Consider the following 18627-nt stretch of genomic DNA (forward strand, 5'->3'; position numbering starts at 1 on the left):
AAAATGTATAAATTTTAATTATGCTGAATTGGTTCATAGTGCTTTTCAGGTCTACTACATCCTTTGACTTTTCTGTCTATCCATTCTATTAATTTTTGAGAGTTTGTTATTAAAACTCCAACTAAAAATCTTAAAGTATCTACTTAAAAAGATAATTGTTCATGATGATGTGTGACAGAAACCAATACAATATTATAAAGAATATCATTATACTTTAAGAATGAATTTTTAAAAATAATTATGATATATAGTGGAACTACATGTAAATTTGTTTTGTATTTTCCAAGTCACCTGCAAATGTGTTATCATATTTCATAATTTAAAAAATAGAGAGAAATCTTTGTAATATCTATTTTATTATTTAATTAAAATATTTATGTAATTTTAAAAAATCACTATAGTTCATGCTGGGTTGGTCATGAATGATCAGGTAAGCAACTTAGTTTCTCTGAGCCTGTTTCCTCAGCTATAAGGCAGGGACAGGATTCTTACTTTATAGAGTCTCAATGATAATTCATATTCATATGAGATTGTGTATGTCACATATCAGGTATCTAGCCTGGCACATAGTAGGTACTCAGTTAAAGAAAGGATAACGATGATGGTGATGATGGTAACAATGGTGATGGTGATGGTGTAGTCGCGGTAACAGCGATGGCAAAAATTATGACTTTCAACCAGCTAAAAATGAAGTACTAAAAAGAGAAGGTTCTGCCTGGGTGGTTGAGGGACCACAGCTCTCAATGTCAGATAACTGACTTTTCCCTTCATCGGATGCTGTTTACAAAAGCAAAGGTCATCTGATATATTCATAGAAGGCTCTAGGCATATCAGCTATTTATTCTCATATTTGAGACTTTGAAACAGATACATTTCATACTGGGGCTACAAATGATTAAAAGGAGAAAAACCCAGTTAGTGTGGTTGTTAGCTGTGATGAACTCTGTAAAAATGGTTTATTGGAGGCACGTACAGTTGTTGTTTTTTTTAAAGGAGCAAATCTTTCTTATAATAATTTTGTAGCTTTCATCTTTATATTATAAAATAATTCATGTTTATCATAGAAAATTTGCAAAAAACCCAATAAGACAATAAAATAACTCATAATTCCACTGTTTTGTTTAGAAACAAAAGCTGTGTACGCTTTGAGGTGTATTTCTCTGATCTGTCTTATTTTTTCCTTTTAGAACTGAAAATTTGGGTGGCTTCTTCGTCACTAACCAGTGATTTTATTTTCATGCCTTTTAAAAATAGAAATGAAAGCCTAGCAGACAGTTTTAGAAGAAATGAAAGTAAGGTATATAGAAGTTTTAAATGTAGACTAAATACCAGTGGTTTCCCATGCAGATAATTCCACAGGAGCCAGGCAAGGGCTTGGTTGAGGCCACGTCAACCTACTTCTAATTTGGCTAATACCCAAATTTGTGGTCAGGCCTTTATAGGAGAGCCCCTATAGTCCGCTGTGCTGTTCACTCTTTCTTCTTTCTTTCATCCATGAGGATGGAAATACCCTCATGGGTTTGATGGGCCTTTTGGTCATGGGAGGAGGTGGGGTGCCCAGCCATAGTCTTCCTGGAAAGGGGGACTTCAGAAAGCACTGAGGCAAAATAAAGTGGGTGCGACAGGAAGATTTCAGGGGAGCCTAAGGAGGGAGAGGCGGGGCTGGGAATAAGAGTCATGGGGGAGAAGCTGGGAGGGATAAGACCAGTTCTGGGGAACAAAAGGGATCCAGCAGCAGAGCAGGAGACCAAGAGCCTGAAAAGGAAAGTTGGGCATAGGTCAGGACTGAAATATTCTATCGGACTCCACCCCACCACTCTTCAGCCCACAGGAAAGTCGGCCAAGTGCCACAACCTTGTGATAGCGTGTCTCACGGGAAGGGAGCTGCGGTCAGCTCTTGGGTGGGTGAGGGAGAGAGGCCGAGACGAGAGACAGTCCAGGAGGGTGGCTGCTGAGTTCGGCAGGTCTGAACCGGGGAAATCTCTGAGGCAGGGGCTGGTGAGCAGATTGCAAGGCTCCACCAGGGACCTATAGCAACCTTGGCGTGGATGCAAAACGGTTCCTGTATGTGCGGTGGGACTGAGAGCATCATACACTGAAAAGTTGGAAGGACGGAGCCCAGAGGCTGGGAGGTTCAGAGACAACTTGTTGCCATCCCCTGGCTTACATAAGACTCATCTCCATTGACAGAGCCATCTCTGGCTTTCGGATAAGTGAATTTTTAGTCCGTGGCAGCTACCAGCACATGACTGAGTTGTAGTCACAATGTTTTAAAACACCCCTGGAGATTCCTGGCCGAAAAGTGAAAACTGTCACTAGAAAATGACAAATGAACCGGAATAGCCAGGCTTGGATGACCTCCACCAGCCGCCCAGGCTGCTTCCCATGATAACGAAGCCCTCCCCGTGCAGAGACAGAGGTCCTGGTTACCCCACTAGACTTCTGTTCCGGGAGCCCACCCACTCTTGGGAGGAGGGGTTCTTTTCAAAGAAACCTACCTGGGTTGGACAATGGGGTTCTCTGGGTCACTGCAGAGTGGTGCGGTGAGGGAAAATAAATGATCCAAGTATTTGGAGAGAACGATTTCAGAGAAAAATTATACTTAAAAAAACAGATGGTTCCTTTGTTTCCAATAGTTGCCTATAAATTCTCTATTTTTCTGTTCTGCGGAATTGAAATTGATTGAAAAGGACATTCTTTTATCATGAGTCAGTTGACAAGAAAATTGAGAAAACAAAACAATGAGTGCCAGCTTTTTTTTTTTCCTCTCTCTTTTCAGACAAGAAAGTCCAGAGGTTCAGGTAAGAAAAGAGAAAGAAGGTCGTCAGTGGTGGTTTTTAGCTGCTGTCCGTGGTCGCCTTTCTGAAGCTGCTGTGCAGATGCCTGGACACACACGTCCCTCCAGCTGCCTCACATCTGGAATTCTGGAGTTGTCCCTCTGGTGCTCCACGAAAAACAGCAAAAAACCAACTTTGGTTTCGAACCCAACATGGTTTCACAGACTTTTCCAGACTTGGGCTGTGGAAAACTGCCGCTCTTGGCTCGAAATTCAGTTTAGCAAGTGGTATGTTTCAGGGGAACTGGTGGATCTGAAGATTAATTTGTCTCTGCTGCCTCCTGAGGCTCCCCCATCAGCTGCTTGGCTCCCAGAACCACCAGTCTGAGTGTCGCAATGCACTCCAGGGGCGAGGAGGAATGCGGCACAAATGTCGTCAGTGAGAACAGCCCACTGTCTGGGTGTCTTCTGGTCTGTGCGTTTTCTCCCGTTTTCACCGTATCATGTATACAAAGAAGGTGATAGGAGGCACTTGTGTCTTCCACGGGTCACAAAATGCCTCCTTGTCCTGTAGACCTGGATGGGTGTCTCTTTGCGGTAGCTGTGTCTTCCTTCTTCTCCCAGCCACGTGACCCCCCTGAGACGCTTTACTCCAGGTCTGCTGATGAGTGTGCAACAGGAGGTTGCAGTGACAGGTAGGGTACCAGCTGACCAGCTACCAGAGCTTAAATCATTTCTCCAAATAATAGGCATATGAGAGAAAGGTTGCTGGTCTCTAAACGTGGTGAATTGGTTTAGTAAAGAGTCCTCTTCCTGCTTTTAAGTACTGCTGAGTCCCAAAGGATGTTCAACTGTCCACACATGACTTTTAGAAATGGGATGGAATTTTGGGTGGGGGTGGGGAGAGCAGTGCATAGAATTAAACTATTGAATTTGGGGTTTCCCTGGTAGCTCAAATGGTGAAGAATCCACCAGCGATGTGGGAGACCTGGGTTCAACCCCTGGGTTGAGAAGAACCGCTGGAGGAGAGCAAGGCAACCCACTCTAGTATTCTTGCGTGGAGAATCCCCATAGACAGAGAAGCCTGGAGGGCTGCATTTCATGGGGTCGAAAAGCATTGGACACTCCTGAAGTGACTAAGCACAGCACATGTACAATGGTTGACACATATACAGTGGTTGTATTTTTTCCAGTGGACAATCCTGAGATCCATAGTCTTTGGCTGATCATTAAGGCGCTCTGGGGAAACAATAATAATAATAATAATATATAATAATAATGTTATTAATATTAAATAATATTATATATTATTTTAGAGTTAGCAAATGTTCCATGCAAAACGAGGGCCACAGATTGGTGGATGTTCATTGTAGGCAAATTCAGGTAAGCTTTCATGGGGGACATGGGTTTCTCAGTTGGCACAGCAGTAAAGAATCCGGGTGCCAATGCAGGAGATATAAGAGGTGTGGGTTTGATCCGTGGGTGGGGAAGATTCTCTGGAGCAGGGCATGGCAACCCACTCCAGTATTGTTGCCTGGAAAATCCCATGGACAGAGGACGCTGGCGGGCTACAGTCCATGCTCTATCAAACAGTCAGACACAACTGAAGCGACTTAGCCCGTGCACAGCACATAGAATAATGCTAATAACCTTTCTAGGTGTTCTTTCCATTTTTCTCAAGTCTCCAATAAGACTCTGGACAGGAATAGTGGTGCAGACACTGTGGACATGGCGGGAGGGAGGATGAGATGAACTGGGAGACTGGGGTTGACATACTGCGCTGCCAAGTGTGAAGTAGGTGCCCAGTGGGAGGATGAGATGAACTGGGAGACTGGGGTTGACATGCTGCACTGCCAGGTGTGAAATAGGTGCCCAGTGGGAGGATGAGATGAACTGGGAGACTGGGGTTGACACACTGCACTGCCAGGTGTGAGATAGGTGCCCAGTGGGAAGCTGCTGTGTAGCGCAGGGCGCTCAGCTTGGGGCTCTGTGATGACCTAGACGGCTGGGTTGGGGAGGGGGTGGGAGGGGGTTCAAGAGCGAGGGCATATACGTGTACATACAGCTGATTACTTTCATTGTACAGTAGAAATGAACACATTACAAAGCAATTATATTCTGATTAAAAAAAACAATAAGGGCAGATATGTGCCTATTGTAACCCCAGCATCAGATTCAGGGTCCTCCCTGCAGAAGATCTCAAAATAACCTAATAATGTAGAAAGTTCCATTTATGTAAGGAACTGAGGACAAGTATCTTGCAGTAGGAAATGACAAGGACAGCAGTTCTGTTCAGAAAACACTTGCTGATGTCTTCCTGGGGTCATGGTTAAAAGCGACTATCACAGAAAAGTGAAAGTCACTCAGTCGTTTTCGACTCTTTGCAACCCCATGGACTGTAGCCTGCCAGGCTCCTCTGTCCATGGAATTCTCCAGGCAAGAATACTGGAATGGATTGCCATTCCCTTCTCCAGGGGATCTTCCCAATTGAGGGATCAAACCTGGGTCTCTTGCACTGCAGGCAGATTCTTTACCATCTGAGTCACCAGGAAAGCTTCCTAAAAGGAATTCCTAATTCCAGAGGTAAAGGCCATTGTACTGGCCACTTGACTGTCTTCAGTGTGACCCAGAGGCATGGATACAGGGAGTGGAGAAAATCTGAGAAGCCACAGGAATTGGGGCTGCAGAAGTGTAGCCTATCCCTGGGTTATGGAGAGGAAAATATTGATACACCAAAGCCAGCTGTTATATACTCAGCAAAATTGCAGGATTTTGAGAGTCAGTTGTTAAGTGACTGGTACCTTAAGACTGGCTGTGGTAAGAGTAAATAACATCATGCAAATCAGCAAACACAACAAATCAGGTTCCTCCCATCCTATGCAGAAGAGCTGCTTTACCAGAACACGGCTGCGAACCTGACCATTTGTGAACAGGCAAGAGTAAGTTTTTAGAAAAAGCTTCAAACTGACTGTGACCTTGACAGGACTTATTATTCAAAGCACCAACCTCTGCTAAAAGCAGCCCCTATGGTTCTCAGACCAAAGGTTGGAATTACCTGTAGCTGAGAATCCTGGTCATTTCTGGGTTCTTGTTACCTATATCTGTCCACCTGAAACCACTTAAGAGTCACAGCAATAGGCACACACATATAATCTGAATGTTGAATTTATAGACTTCTTTTATTATGAACCCACAGAGCACTGCGTATGAATTAGGTCAGCCGTGGTTCCTACCGGTGATGGTGTTAAGCCACTTCCAGTCACATCCTGCGACCCCATGGACTGTAGCCCGCCAGGCTCCTCTATCCGTGGGATTCTCCAGGCAAGAACACTGGAGTGGGTTGCCATGCCCTCCTCCAGGGGATCTTCCCGACCCAAGGCTCGAACTCTCATCTCTAACAGTCTCCTGCATTGGCAGGTGGGTTCTTTACAACGAGCCCCACCTGGGAAGCCTTGTGGTTCCTATTAGTGGTCCCCCAACTTGAAACAAGCAGAACCAGAGTAACTACAGGTGGCCTGAGTCTCCTCACATGACACTTTCTTCTTGGACATTTGCTGCCGTTATTTGCTCTCCTCTGTAATTAATGTTTCTCTGGCTGGCATCCCTGGCATTCAATACTGTTATACTCTGATCACACCCAAATCCAGCTATGATCTCTTCCCTGAGCTCCAGACTCACATCCAACTCTCTCCTTGACATCTCCACTAGGAAGTCCAATGGGTGTCTCAAACCTTAGGTTAGAGGTTAGATTGGCTCATGTCACTTCTCTGCTCTGGAGGCTTCGCATCTCATGCCAAGTAGAAATCCCCAAAATGGTCTGATCTATGTGCCCAGCCAATCACTTTCCTGTTCTCCTCTCTCCCTGCTCTCCCCACTGCCATGCTGGCCTCTTTGCTGTTTCTGAAACATGGCAGACAGGCTCAACCTTAGGAGAACTTGCTATTCCATCTGCCTGGAAAGTTCTTTTATGGGATGTCCACGTGACTCTCTCCCTCACTTCCTCAAGTCTTTACCAAAGGCCCCATGTTAAACAAGCCTCCTAATTTTACATCCTTCACACTCCCTATCCCCTCCCCAATCCCTACTTCCCATCACTTTTCAACACGCTATATCATACTGACTTGCCTGTTTGCTGTTTTTTCTCTCCCACTAGAATGTAAGCTCCCTGAGGGCAAGGCTTTTAGTCCAGTTTGTTCAGTGTTGTATTCCTAAGACAGTGCCCAGCACATGGCAGGGGCTCAGTAGACACTTGCTGAATAAATAAATGAAAATCTGGGCCTCTCTCTTCAAACCTGCTCCTCTCCAGTCTCCACTCTGCCAATGGGCCCCCACCATTTCACTCCATATTTCAGGCTAAAACCCTGAGCCACCCTCATCTTGCACATCCAACCCACTGACAAGTGCTGACAGCTTGACCCTCAAAATACATTTTGAGTCTGACAACTTGCCCCCACTTCTTTGCAAACATCATAGTCCAAACTATCCCCAGCTAGACAATGGTGATCACTTTCTACCTGGGCTTCCCACCTCCCATAGTCCTCATGCCCACCCCTTCACACACACACACTTTGCCAGCGTGATCTTTAAAACATGTCCAATAGAACACCTGACTCCTCCACTGAGAACTCCCAAAGGCTTCTCACCACATTTAAAACACAATCCATTCTACTGACCTGGCCACTGCCGACTTTTCCAGACTCATCTCTGACCCTCTCAATTATTCTCCTTCCTTCAACAGCAAGTCCTAAGGGCCTGCTCAGGGATGGAGCTGTGCATGGTGTTTGGGACACATCGTGGTTGGAAAAATACTTATGCTCTTGTGGAACTTCCGTTCTACTGATGGGAAATAAACAGCAAGCAATAAGCATGGTAATAATAATAATTGAGTAGGCATTTCCCTCATAGCTCAGTTGGTAAAGAATCCGCCTGCAATGCAGGAGACTCTGGTTCGATTCTGAGTCGGGAAGATCTGCTGGAGAAGGGATAGGCTACCCACTCCCGTATTCTAGGGCTCCCCTTGTGGCTCAGCTGGTCAAGAATCTGCCTGCAATTCAGGAGACCTGGGTTCGATCCCTGAATTGGGAAGATCCCCTGGAGAAAGGAAAGGCTTCCCACTCCAGTATTCTGGCCTGGAGAATTTCACAGAATGTATAGTCCATGGGGTCGCAAACAATCGGACATGACTGAGTGACTTTCACTTTCATATAATAAGGTGGGCCTTCCCTGGTGGTTCAGTCGGTAAAGAATCTGCCTGCAACGCAGGAGACCCAGGTTTGAACCCTGGGTCAGGAAGATCCCTTGGAGAAAGGAATGACTACCCACTCCAGTATTCTTGCCTGAAGAATCCCATGGACAGAGGATCCTGGCAGGCGTGTGGCAAAGAGTCAGACACAATTGAGCAACTAAACACTCACACATATACGAAGGTGATGAGTGGGAATTCCCTGGTAGTCCAGTAGTTGGGACTCTGTGCTTCCACTTCAAGGGCATGGGTTCAATCCCTGGTCAGGGAACTAAGATCTTGCATGGTGTAGAGTGAGGCAAAAAAAAAAAAAAAAAAGAAGGTGATGAGTGCTATGGAAAGTAAAGAGACATTAGAGAGGATTTAGAAGGGTTGTGTTTGGCCCAGCAGAAACTGGCTGCAATGTTAGGTAGGTCGTCACTGATGGGACAGGACCTAAACAAAGATGAGGAAGACAAACCACCCTGGTCATCCTGTGTTTCCAGCAGGAGCAGGAGGTGGGTTTGTATTGTGTCAGCTCAGTTAAGCTGAATGTCTGTCTTAGATGAACGTAGCTGCATGCATAGTTCTGGGTTAGCACGGCCCACAGTCCTAAGTGTGGTTTGGAGGCAGTAGTATTTTTTGCTAGGAAAGTAGGCTACGAGGTGCAGGCATAGCTCGCTCCAGACCATGCTTCTCTGCTGGCTCTGCTTTGTTAGCCAGAGGCTGAGCCCCAGTTCCTTCAGTTCCCACAGGGTCTCTTCCTTCAGCAACTCCAGCTCCTGGCCAGGGGAACACCTAGCCCTGTGACCAAGGGCGCTGAGGATGGAGGCTTAAAGGCATCGAGAGACCAGTCAGATTCCAACTCATTCTTGCACTCCCTGCTGGTCCTTCCTTCCCTCTCATCACACCACACCATTCCCAACTGCCTGCCTCACTGACTTTAGGATGGATCACAGGATATAGGAGCAACAACCTCACACCAGCTAGTTACTGGCTGCCAGGGTTCTGTGAGGCTAAATCCCTCAGTAACAAATGAATGAACTAAAGAAGTTTTTATAGGATTTATTACAAGGATAATACATTTTATTATACTTATTATTAATGTATACACAATGGCTGGCTCTTTATCTTTTAATCTATGCTCTTATGTCACCACCTTATAAAAATCTTACCTAAGTATCTAAGACAGAAGTTTCTGTACTCACTCCATATCCCCTCACCTGTTCTTTTATGGCATATATAACTCTGAACTTTTTCTTAGAAATTTATTTGATTACTTACTAAACAGGGCTCACCCTATTCATCACTCTGTCTCCAGTGCCTAGAACACAGACTGCACATGGTAGGAATTTTTTAAAAAATGATTGAATAAATGTGTCTGATGTCTTTTATTTTTGGTGTCTATGAACACATTTCCAAATACCAAATTAAGCTATAATGGTTTCACTTACCGGAGTTTTGGGGCTTCCTAGTTGGTGCTAGTGGTAAAGAATCTGCCTGCCAATCCTGCCTGCCAATGCAGGCGGAGAAGGCAACGGTGCCCCACTCCAGTACTCTTGCCTGGAAAATCCCATGGACAGAGGAGCCTGGAAGGCTGCTGTCCATGGGGTTGCTAAGAGTTGGACACGACTGAGCGACTTCACTTTAACTTTTCACTTTCATGCATTGGAGAAGGAAATGGCAACCCACTCCAGTGTTCTTGCCTAGAGAATCCCAGGGACGGGGAGCCTGTTGGGCTGCCATCTCTGGGGTCCCACAGAGTCGGACACGACTGAAGTGACTTAGCAGCAGCAGCAGCAGCCAATGCAGGAGACATGAAACCCGGGTTTGATCCCAGGGTTGGCAAAATCCCCTGGAGGAGGGCATAGCAAACAACTCCAGTATTCTGGCCTGGAGAATCCCATGGACAGAGAAGCCTGGAAGACTATAGTCCATGGGATCACAAAGAGTCAGACATGACTGAAGCGACTAAGCCCTCACGCACATACTCAAACCTGAGGATTTGATACCTCTCTAGCAAGAAATTGAACTCAAAGTTTCTCCCTAGCAAGAAAATACAGAATTAGAAGATTTTTAAAATTACAGTATACTAAAACAGGAAAATCTAAACATATCTATGTTTAGAATTTTAACCTCTAAAGCCAAAAATACTTCTGAATCAAAACTTCTTTTGCCAGTTCTTCAATGGAATGCTATGCTGTGCTGTGCTTAGATGCTCGGTCATATCCAACTCTTTGCGACCCCATGGACTGTAGCCCCCCAGGCTCTTCTCTCCATAGGAATTCTCCAGGCAAGAATACTGGGGTGGGTTGTCATGCCCCTCCAGGGGATCTTCCCAACCCAGGGATTGGACCCAGATCTCTGGCATTGCAGGTGGATTCTTAACCATCTGAGCCACCAAGGAAACCCTTCAATGGAACAGTGGTCCTAATTTTTGGCAAGTAACTCATTTTAATTGTTATTAATTATTCTTTGTAGGCATTAGACTGATGTTTGCTCATCTTACTTTCCTTTCCTTTAGAGTCTCTACTCTTAGCATCCCACCTGGCTGTAGATCTTCTGCACTGAAGCTCCATGTAAAAGAATTTGGTGCTTTCTTCCTGGGGTCAGTTGTGGCATAACTTCTCATTCCTTCTAAACATATTTGTATGTTCATTCATGCGTTGAACCAATATGAATTGATCATCTCCTATTTCTTAGAGGTTGTTTTAGTTTCAAGGTGATTGTCTTGGAGGAGTCCCTTCTTTTTCTGACCCAGAAATTCTGTGCCATTGACCTGCAGCAGCAAGTGTTACCCTGTCTTGTTTTCCCAAACATTCTCCCTGAAATCATTTGGGGTGTAACACTTCCTGCTGCTATTCCTACAATTCTCCGCAACTGATTCTTATTTGTCCTTGGCTAAGTGCTCTTCCTTCCCATTTTTGTTCCAGCCCTTTAAAGTCTGAGAGCATCAGAGGATGTCCTGTGCAGCCTCTGGTTTTACTAGCTCCCTTCCCTTTCCTTCTGAAACAGGAGCACTTTCAATCGAAGATTTAGAGTGACATTTCTCAGAGTGTCCCAACCCTCTTGAGACAGGATTCATCTAAAAATCTCTGACAGTGATATCTGGGCTATCTCTCTTCTGACCTTTGGGAAATCTGCTTCCCTAAAGTCTGATTGTGTGTTTTTACTGCAAAACTTCCCCTGTCCTTGATGCTCATGAGCTCAAAAATGGATTTTGAACCAGGCAGTCAAAAATTCGAATCCTGGGTCTACCCCTTCTTGGCAATATCACCTAACCAAGTCATGGAATTTGCCTGAACCAAAGTTTCCTAATCTGGACAAAAGATGACTACTGTAAGGGTTATACCCCATCCCGTGTGCTTTTACTACATGTGCTGTTGACATCCCCGCATCTGGGCAGGCAAAAGAATACTGTGTAACTTCTGAGACAAAGTCAAAACAGGCAACAGAGCCACTGCCTGGCTCTCTCAGTCTCAGAACACTGCTTTTGGAATAGGGTTGCCAAATTTAGCAAGTCTAAATATACAGGATATCCACTTACATTTGAATTTTGGAAAAATAAAAAATAATTTTTTAGTGAAAGTATATCCCTAATACTACAAAGGACATATACTAAAAAGTTATTAATTGTTTCTGTAAATTAAAAGTTTAACTGAATATCCTATATTTTATATGGGAACTCCACTTTGGAGCCCAGAGGCGCCATGTAAGAAGTTTGGCTGCCCAGAAGCTACTAGCTCTCCCAGTTTCTTGGTGTTTGAGTGTTCCCAGTTCAGGCATCAGACATATGTACAAAGAAGCCTTCAGGATCATTCCTGCCATAGTTACAGTTTACCTGCAAACATGCAGATACCCCAAGACAAACCCCTAGATGAACCCAGCCAACCTTCATAACAATAAGGGATGATAATAATAGATGATTGTTATTGTTTAAAGCCACTAAATTTGGGGGTAATTTGCTATACAGAAATAAATAAATGCCAAGACATAAAAGCACCCTAAATGTCCATCCATTGACAGAGGAATGGATAAAGAAGAGCTGGTACATCTGTACAATGGAATATGACTAAGCCATTAAAAAGGACAAAATAATGTCCTTTGCAGCAAAAATGGATGGATCTAGAGAGACTGTCATGCTGAATGAAGTCAGATTAGATCAGATCAGATCAGTCACTCAGACGTGTCCGACTCTTTGTGACCCCATGAATCACAGCACACCAGGCCTCCCTGTCCATCACCAACTCCCGGAGTTCACTCAGACTCACGTCCATCAAGTCAGTGATGCCATCCAGCCATCTCATCCTCTGTCGTCCCCTTTTTCCTCCTGCCCCCAATCCCTCCCAGCATCAGAGTCTTTTCCAATGAGTCAACTCTTCGAATGAGGTGGCCAAAGTACTGGAGTTTCAGCTTTAGCATCATTCCTTCCAAAGAAATCCCAGGGCTGATCTCCTTCAGAATGGACTGGTTGCATCTCCTTGCAGTACAAGGGACTCTCAAGAGTCTTCTCCAACACCACAGTTCAAAAGCATCAATTCTTTGGCGCTCAGCCTTCTTCAAAGTCCAACTCTCACATCCATACATGACCACAGGAAAAACCATAGCCTTGACTAGACGGACCTTTTTTGGCAAAGTAATGTCTTTGCTTTTGAATATGCTATCTAGGTTAGTCATAACTTTCCTTCCAAGGAAGAAGCTGAAGTTGAACGGTTCTATGAAGACCTACAAGACCTTTTAGAACTAACACCCAAAAAAGATGTCCTTTTCATTATAGGGCACTGGAATGCAAAAGTAGGAAGTCAAGAAACACCTGGAGTAACAGGCAAATTTGGCCTTGGAATACGGAATGAAGCAGGGCAAAGACTAATAGAGTTTTGCCAAGAAAATGCACTGGTCATAACAAACACCCTCTTCCAACAACACAAGAGAAGACTCTACACATGGACATCACCAGATGGTCAACACCGAAATCAGATTGAATATATTCTTTGCAGCCAAAGATGGAGAAGATCTATACAGTCAGCAAAAACAAGACCAGGAGCTGACTGTGGCTCAGACCATGAACTCCTTATTGCCAAATTCAGACTGAAATTGAAGAAAGTAGGGAAAACCACTAGACCATTCAGGTATGACCTAAATCAAATCCCTTACGATTATACAGTGGAAGTGAGAAATAGATTTAAGGGCCTAGATCTGATAGATAGAGTGCCTGATGAACTATGGAATGAGGTTTGTGACATTGTTCAGGAGACAGGGATCAAGACCATTCCCATAGAAAAGAAATGCAAAAAAAAAAAAAAAATGAAGTCAGATAGAGAAACACAAATATCACATCACTTATATGTGGAATCTATAATAAAGGTACAAATGAACTTATTTACAAAACAGAAATAGAGTCACGATGTAAAAAACAAGCTATGGCTACCGGGGGGATGGGGAGGGGAGATGAACTGTAAGACTTGGATTGACATATACGCACTACTGCACACTCTTGTCTGGAAGGTCCCATGGACGGAGGAGCCTGGTGGGCTGCAGTCCATGGGGTCACTCACAGTCGGACACGACTGAGCAGCTTCACTTTCACTTTTCACTTTCATGCATTGGAGAAGGAAATGGCAACCCACTCCAGTGTTCTTGCCTGGAGAATCCCAGGGATGGGGGTGCCTGGTGGGCTGAGGTCTACGGGGTCACACAGAGTCGGACATGACTGAAGTGACTTAGCAGCAGCATACAAAATAGATAATAAGGACCTGTACAGCACAGGGAACTCAATAGTAAGCAGAGACATCACTTTGATTACAAAGGTTTGTATAGTCAAAGCTATGGTTTTTCCAGTAGTCATGAATGGATGTGAGAGTTGGACCATAAAGAAGGTAACCATAAAGAAGGCAGATAGCTGAAGAACTGATGCTTTTGAATTGTGGTGCTGGAGAAGACTCGAGAGTCCCTTAGACTGCAAGGAAATCAGACCAGTCAATCCCGAAGGAAATCAACCTTGAGTATTCATTGGAAAGACTGATGCTGAAGCTCTAATACTTTGGCCACCTGATGCAAAGAATTGACTCTTTGGAAAAGACCCTGATGCTGGGAAAGATTGAAGGCAAAAGGAGAAGAGGGCAGCAGAGTTTGAGATGGTTAGAGAGCATCATGGAGACCACGGACATGAATTTGTGCAAACTCCAGGAGATAATGAAGGGCAGAGAAGCCTGGTGTACTGCAGTCCATGGGGGTCACAAAAAGTCAGACACGACTTAGCAACTAAACAACAAAACTTACCTCTATGGGAAAAGAATCCAAAAGAGCATGGATGTATATATGTGCGTAACTGATTCACATTACTATACACCTGAAACTAATTACAACATTGTAAATGAACTGTATTCCAATAAAAAAATTTTTTTAAACTTTTTTCACTATATCCCCCCCCCCCTTTTTTATAAGAGAGCAGCAGATGTTTCATGTGAGGTCAGATGCTGCTAGAGACCAGTTTTTCTGCAAGACAGTTCCCTTGTGGGAGTTCCTGGTCACTAAGGCAATGGCACCCCACTCCAGTACTCTTGCCTGGAAAATCCCATGGACGGAGGAGCCTGGTAGGCTGCAGTCCATGGGGTGGCTAAGAGTCGGACACGACTGAGCGACTTCCCTTTCACTTTTCACTTTCATGCATTAGAGAAGGAAATGGCAACCCACTCCAGTGTTCTTGCCTGGAGAATCCCAGGGACGGGGGAGCCTGGTGGGCTGCCGTCTATGGGGTCACACAGAGTTGGACACGACTGAAGTGACTTAGCAGCAGCAGCATCTAGATAGCATTCCTCAAACCACCCTTGAAGCTGGGGGTGGCCTGTGACTGAGGTCTAGCCAATGGAATGCGAGTGGATGATAAGTGTCACACCCAAGCTTGCCCTCCTCCAACAACACCCCGCCATGCATGTTATCATATGTTCTTTACCCTTCCACTGGCTTGATGCAGATAATCATGACAACCTTGGAAGCAATATGTTGTATATACCATACAACAGATGGAGACTGGGTCCCTGAATCACCCCCTGGAGGAGAATTACCAGTCAATCAGGAACATTTGTTTTGGACTTTATGTAAATAAGAAATTTGCTTTTATTGCACTGAGTAATTATACACTTGGGGGGTTGTTTATCATAGCAGGTAGCATAACTGTAAGGAAATACAATGCAAATCTCAAATATTTTAGGTAAGCACAGTCTATTTTGCAGACAGGCACACCAAGGGATCAATGCCAACTGTAAGAAGCTGATTGGGGCTTATGTGTCACTATGAACCCAGAAGGTTTTATAAACATGCCTTGAAGAATAGTTCTTTTCAGGTTCTCCTGGCTCAGCCCAATTAAAGCCACTGCTGATGCAACAGACCCTTCTCTTAATGCATTACATAACTAGTATTAACAAAAACAGTATGGTTTGAATATTTTCACTGTAGTCTAAATCTGAATAAGGAAATCACTTAATACCCTTTGACTTTGTCAAAACACAATTTTCTGGACACAACCATTCAAACACTCTTTAATGTCCAAGAGAAGCATCACCCTACGAATGTACGCTCATCTCTGGACCTAAGATTAGGGGACCAACCACCCCAGTTTACCTGAGACAGAGGGAATTCCTGATATATGGGACTTTCAGTTTTAAAATCAGGACAGTCTCAGACTAACTGAGAAGAGCTGATAACCCTACAGGATACTATTTTGCTAGAAGCAAGTCTAAACATATGACTGGAAATCCAGAATAGAAGAACAAAGAAAAGGGACTTTTCCCCCCTTCTGCCTGGAAGGGCAAACTCTCAATTGAGGAAAAGATGTTTTCCTTTAAGGCACCACTGACTGGGAAAATTCCAGAAACTCTGACTCATCCAATGGTCATGCCCATGCCCTCACAAAGGCCAAAGGCCAATGCTGAAATTAGGTCATTTGGGAATAACGTGTCCTCAACGTACCTTGTGTTCTTTCTTACACAGCAGGGCAGGCGGCTGACACTAAATGCTGTGAGAACAGTCCCGAAGCAGAATGATAACTCCGAGGGGAGGTGGGTGCTGATGGCAGCAGGAGGGCCTGGGAGCAGGAGGGGGACAGCACAGCGCTTGGCGGCGCAACACAGCTCAGCTGCTCCTCTGCCCTGGCGCTTCCCGCCGTCTGCTGACTCACAAACTCTTGAGGGGATGTTGAACAAATGATTTGAGTGGTTCCCGTCACACGGTGCTGCCCACCTCCCTTCCAGCATCTTGAGACGCATCTCTTTGACATGACCTTGCAGGAGTGGATGAAGCTAACTCTCACCTGATTGCAGGTCAGGCCACGTGAGAGGACGTAATGTTTCCCGCCTCTGTCTTTCTTATGCCACTGTCCCCATTTTGGTTACATCCCATACTTCCTATGCTATTCTTTACCACAGATTTTCCTTGATATGGCCTCCCTTTTTAAACTCAATTCTATCTTCAAAGGAAATTGCATATCACCAACATAAATGGCAACACTTTGGCTACCTGATGCAAAGAACTGACTCATTGGAAAAGACCCTGATACTGGGAAAGATTGAAGGCAGGAAGAGAAGGGGATGACAGAGGATGGCACGGCTGGATGGCATCATCAGCTTGATGGAAGTGAATTTGAGCAAGCTCGGAAGTTGGTGATGGACAGGGAAGCCTGATGTCCTGCAGTCTATGGGGTCACAGAGTCGGACATGACTGAGTGACTGAACTGAACTGAACTGAATATAAACGGAAAACTGATATCACTTGACATAACCATAACATAAAAAATTAAGTACAATGAAAGCAAAGCAGTGTGGTTCAATTCCTACTTGATGTAATTTCTGATGGACAGCTCCAGGTCTCAAGCCTGCTCTCTCTGGATTCAAAAGGGACATCAACAGAAGTTAGAGAAGTACTTTAGATGGACTGGCACCACACTGAGGCTTTCTTCTTGGTTAAGTGGGAGAGAATCCCTTTTAGTGAATAATTACCTGCACATCTCTCATCTTAAAGGAAACCTCCCTGCTCATCCACCTCCAGCTGTTTCCCCATTTCACTGTTCTTTCTTGCATCTCAAATTCTCAAAGGAATGGTCTACACACCCACTGGATCCACCTCCTTTTCATTCCTTAACCCACCATACTCCAACTCTAACTTTCATCTCCCTGTCATCACACTAAAATTGCATGAGTCAAGACCTCCACCTTCTTACACGGTCCCTCCCTCCCAAGGCATTCTTCTCCTTAGCTTCCATGACACCCACATTCTTGGCTTGCCTTCTACTCTGTCTGCTTCTTCTGAGTCTCCTTTGCAAGACCTTCTTCCTCTATCCAGCCTCTCACTGTCTGCCAGGGCCTGGCCTCCAGCTCTCCTCTCCTCCCTCCACACACTCTCCCAAGGGGGCCTTAGTAATCCCACAGCTGTATCATTCACGGGCTTTAAATGCCTGAAATTGTCTCTCAGGCCTGAGTCACACCTTTGTCCTCTCCTTGGCATCCACAGATGCTCATTTTCAATCTCCATTTGGATGTCTTACAAGCATCGTCAACCTTATATATCCAAAATGAACTTGTGATTCCTCCCGTTCCCTAGCCTTTCTCGTTTCAAAGGGCCCCACCCTCTATCCCATGGCCTGAACTAGAAATCTGGAGGTAATTCTTGATTCTCTCTCCCCCTTTCTCACCTCTCTCAGTTCTAGGCCTGTGGCTACTCCCCAGATGTATCCCCCATCCATCTTCTCCCCATCGGCTCTGTCACCGTCCTAATCCAAGCCACCATCATCTCTTTTCTGGATTATTGCAATGGCTCTTCATTTCCAATACTCCAGAGGCATCTTTAAATACACATCCCTTCCTCCTTTGAAACCCCTCTGTGGCTTCCCACTAAACACAGAATGAAACTCAGACTCTTACTATCAAACCTACAGAACCCTTCTAGACCTACCTCCACCCACCTCTCCAATCCTATTGTATGTCTCTCTCTGGATTTCTCTCCTACTACCTTGAAACTCCCACTGGCTTTCAATAAATGAACAACTTTGAATGAATGAATGGATGGCGGATGGATGGATGGATGAAGAAAATGCCCAAGACTTAGAGAAAAGTAAAGTTTAATACAAGGTTTTCAGATAAAAAGTCATTAGAAGAATTAAGGCCTTTTCAAAGAAATACATATAAAAATAAGAGTGTAATCCCAAAATTCGTTAAAAGTATTTGTTTAAAGTTTCCTCAAAGGTGCTTGGGTGACACACACACCCATTTCTTAAAATTGCAGAACTCCTTATTTGAAAAAGTATTCACACTGCCCTACCTAAGGAGAGAATTCACACCTATCTTCAATTTGTTCACAGACACACACACACAAACACCTGAAAACTTTGCCAATATTCTTAGGAAGGAAAAATGAGAGGGATTTATGCCCATAAAGAGAAAGCTCTTTCTCATAAGTTAGAAGGTAATCATGTATTGCATCTTTGAGGCATTGGCATGGTGAACAGGTGGTCCAAGACCTTATTTCAGACCACCACAAACTTACTCTGATTTTTCAAAAGCAGCTCAATATCTCAGTGCCTCTAATTTTGTTTCTCCTTCTTTCAGACTGTTATTACAATTAGCAAGATAATTTCCAA

The 18627-nt window shown here is 44.5% G+C and overlaps 1 long non-coding RNA gene across 1 annotated transcript; it reads right to left on the reverse strand.

The window, feature by feature from the left end:
* Positions 1 to 297: 297 nt before the first annotated feature.
* On the reverse strand, positions 298 to 16696 carry LOC133239427 (uncharacterized). The gene is made up of 3 exons (XR_009733834.1): positions 15966 to 16696; positions 2499 to 4015; positions 298 to 1755 (listed from the first exon to the last, which is right to left on the reverse strand). It is a non-coding gene; the product is annotated as an uncharacterized LOC133239427 (long non-coding RNA).
* Positions 16697 to 18627: the final 1931 nt, after the last annotated feature.

This window comes from Bos javanicus, chromosome 26 (assembly GCF_032452875.1).
Source record: "Bos javanicus breed banteng chromosome 26, ARS-OSU_banteng_1.0, whole genome shotgun sequence".
Classification (NCBI taxonomy): Eukaryota; Metazoa; Chordata; class Mammalia; order Artiodactyla; family Bovidae; genus Bos; species Bos javanicus.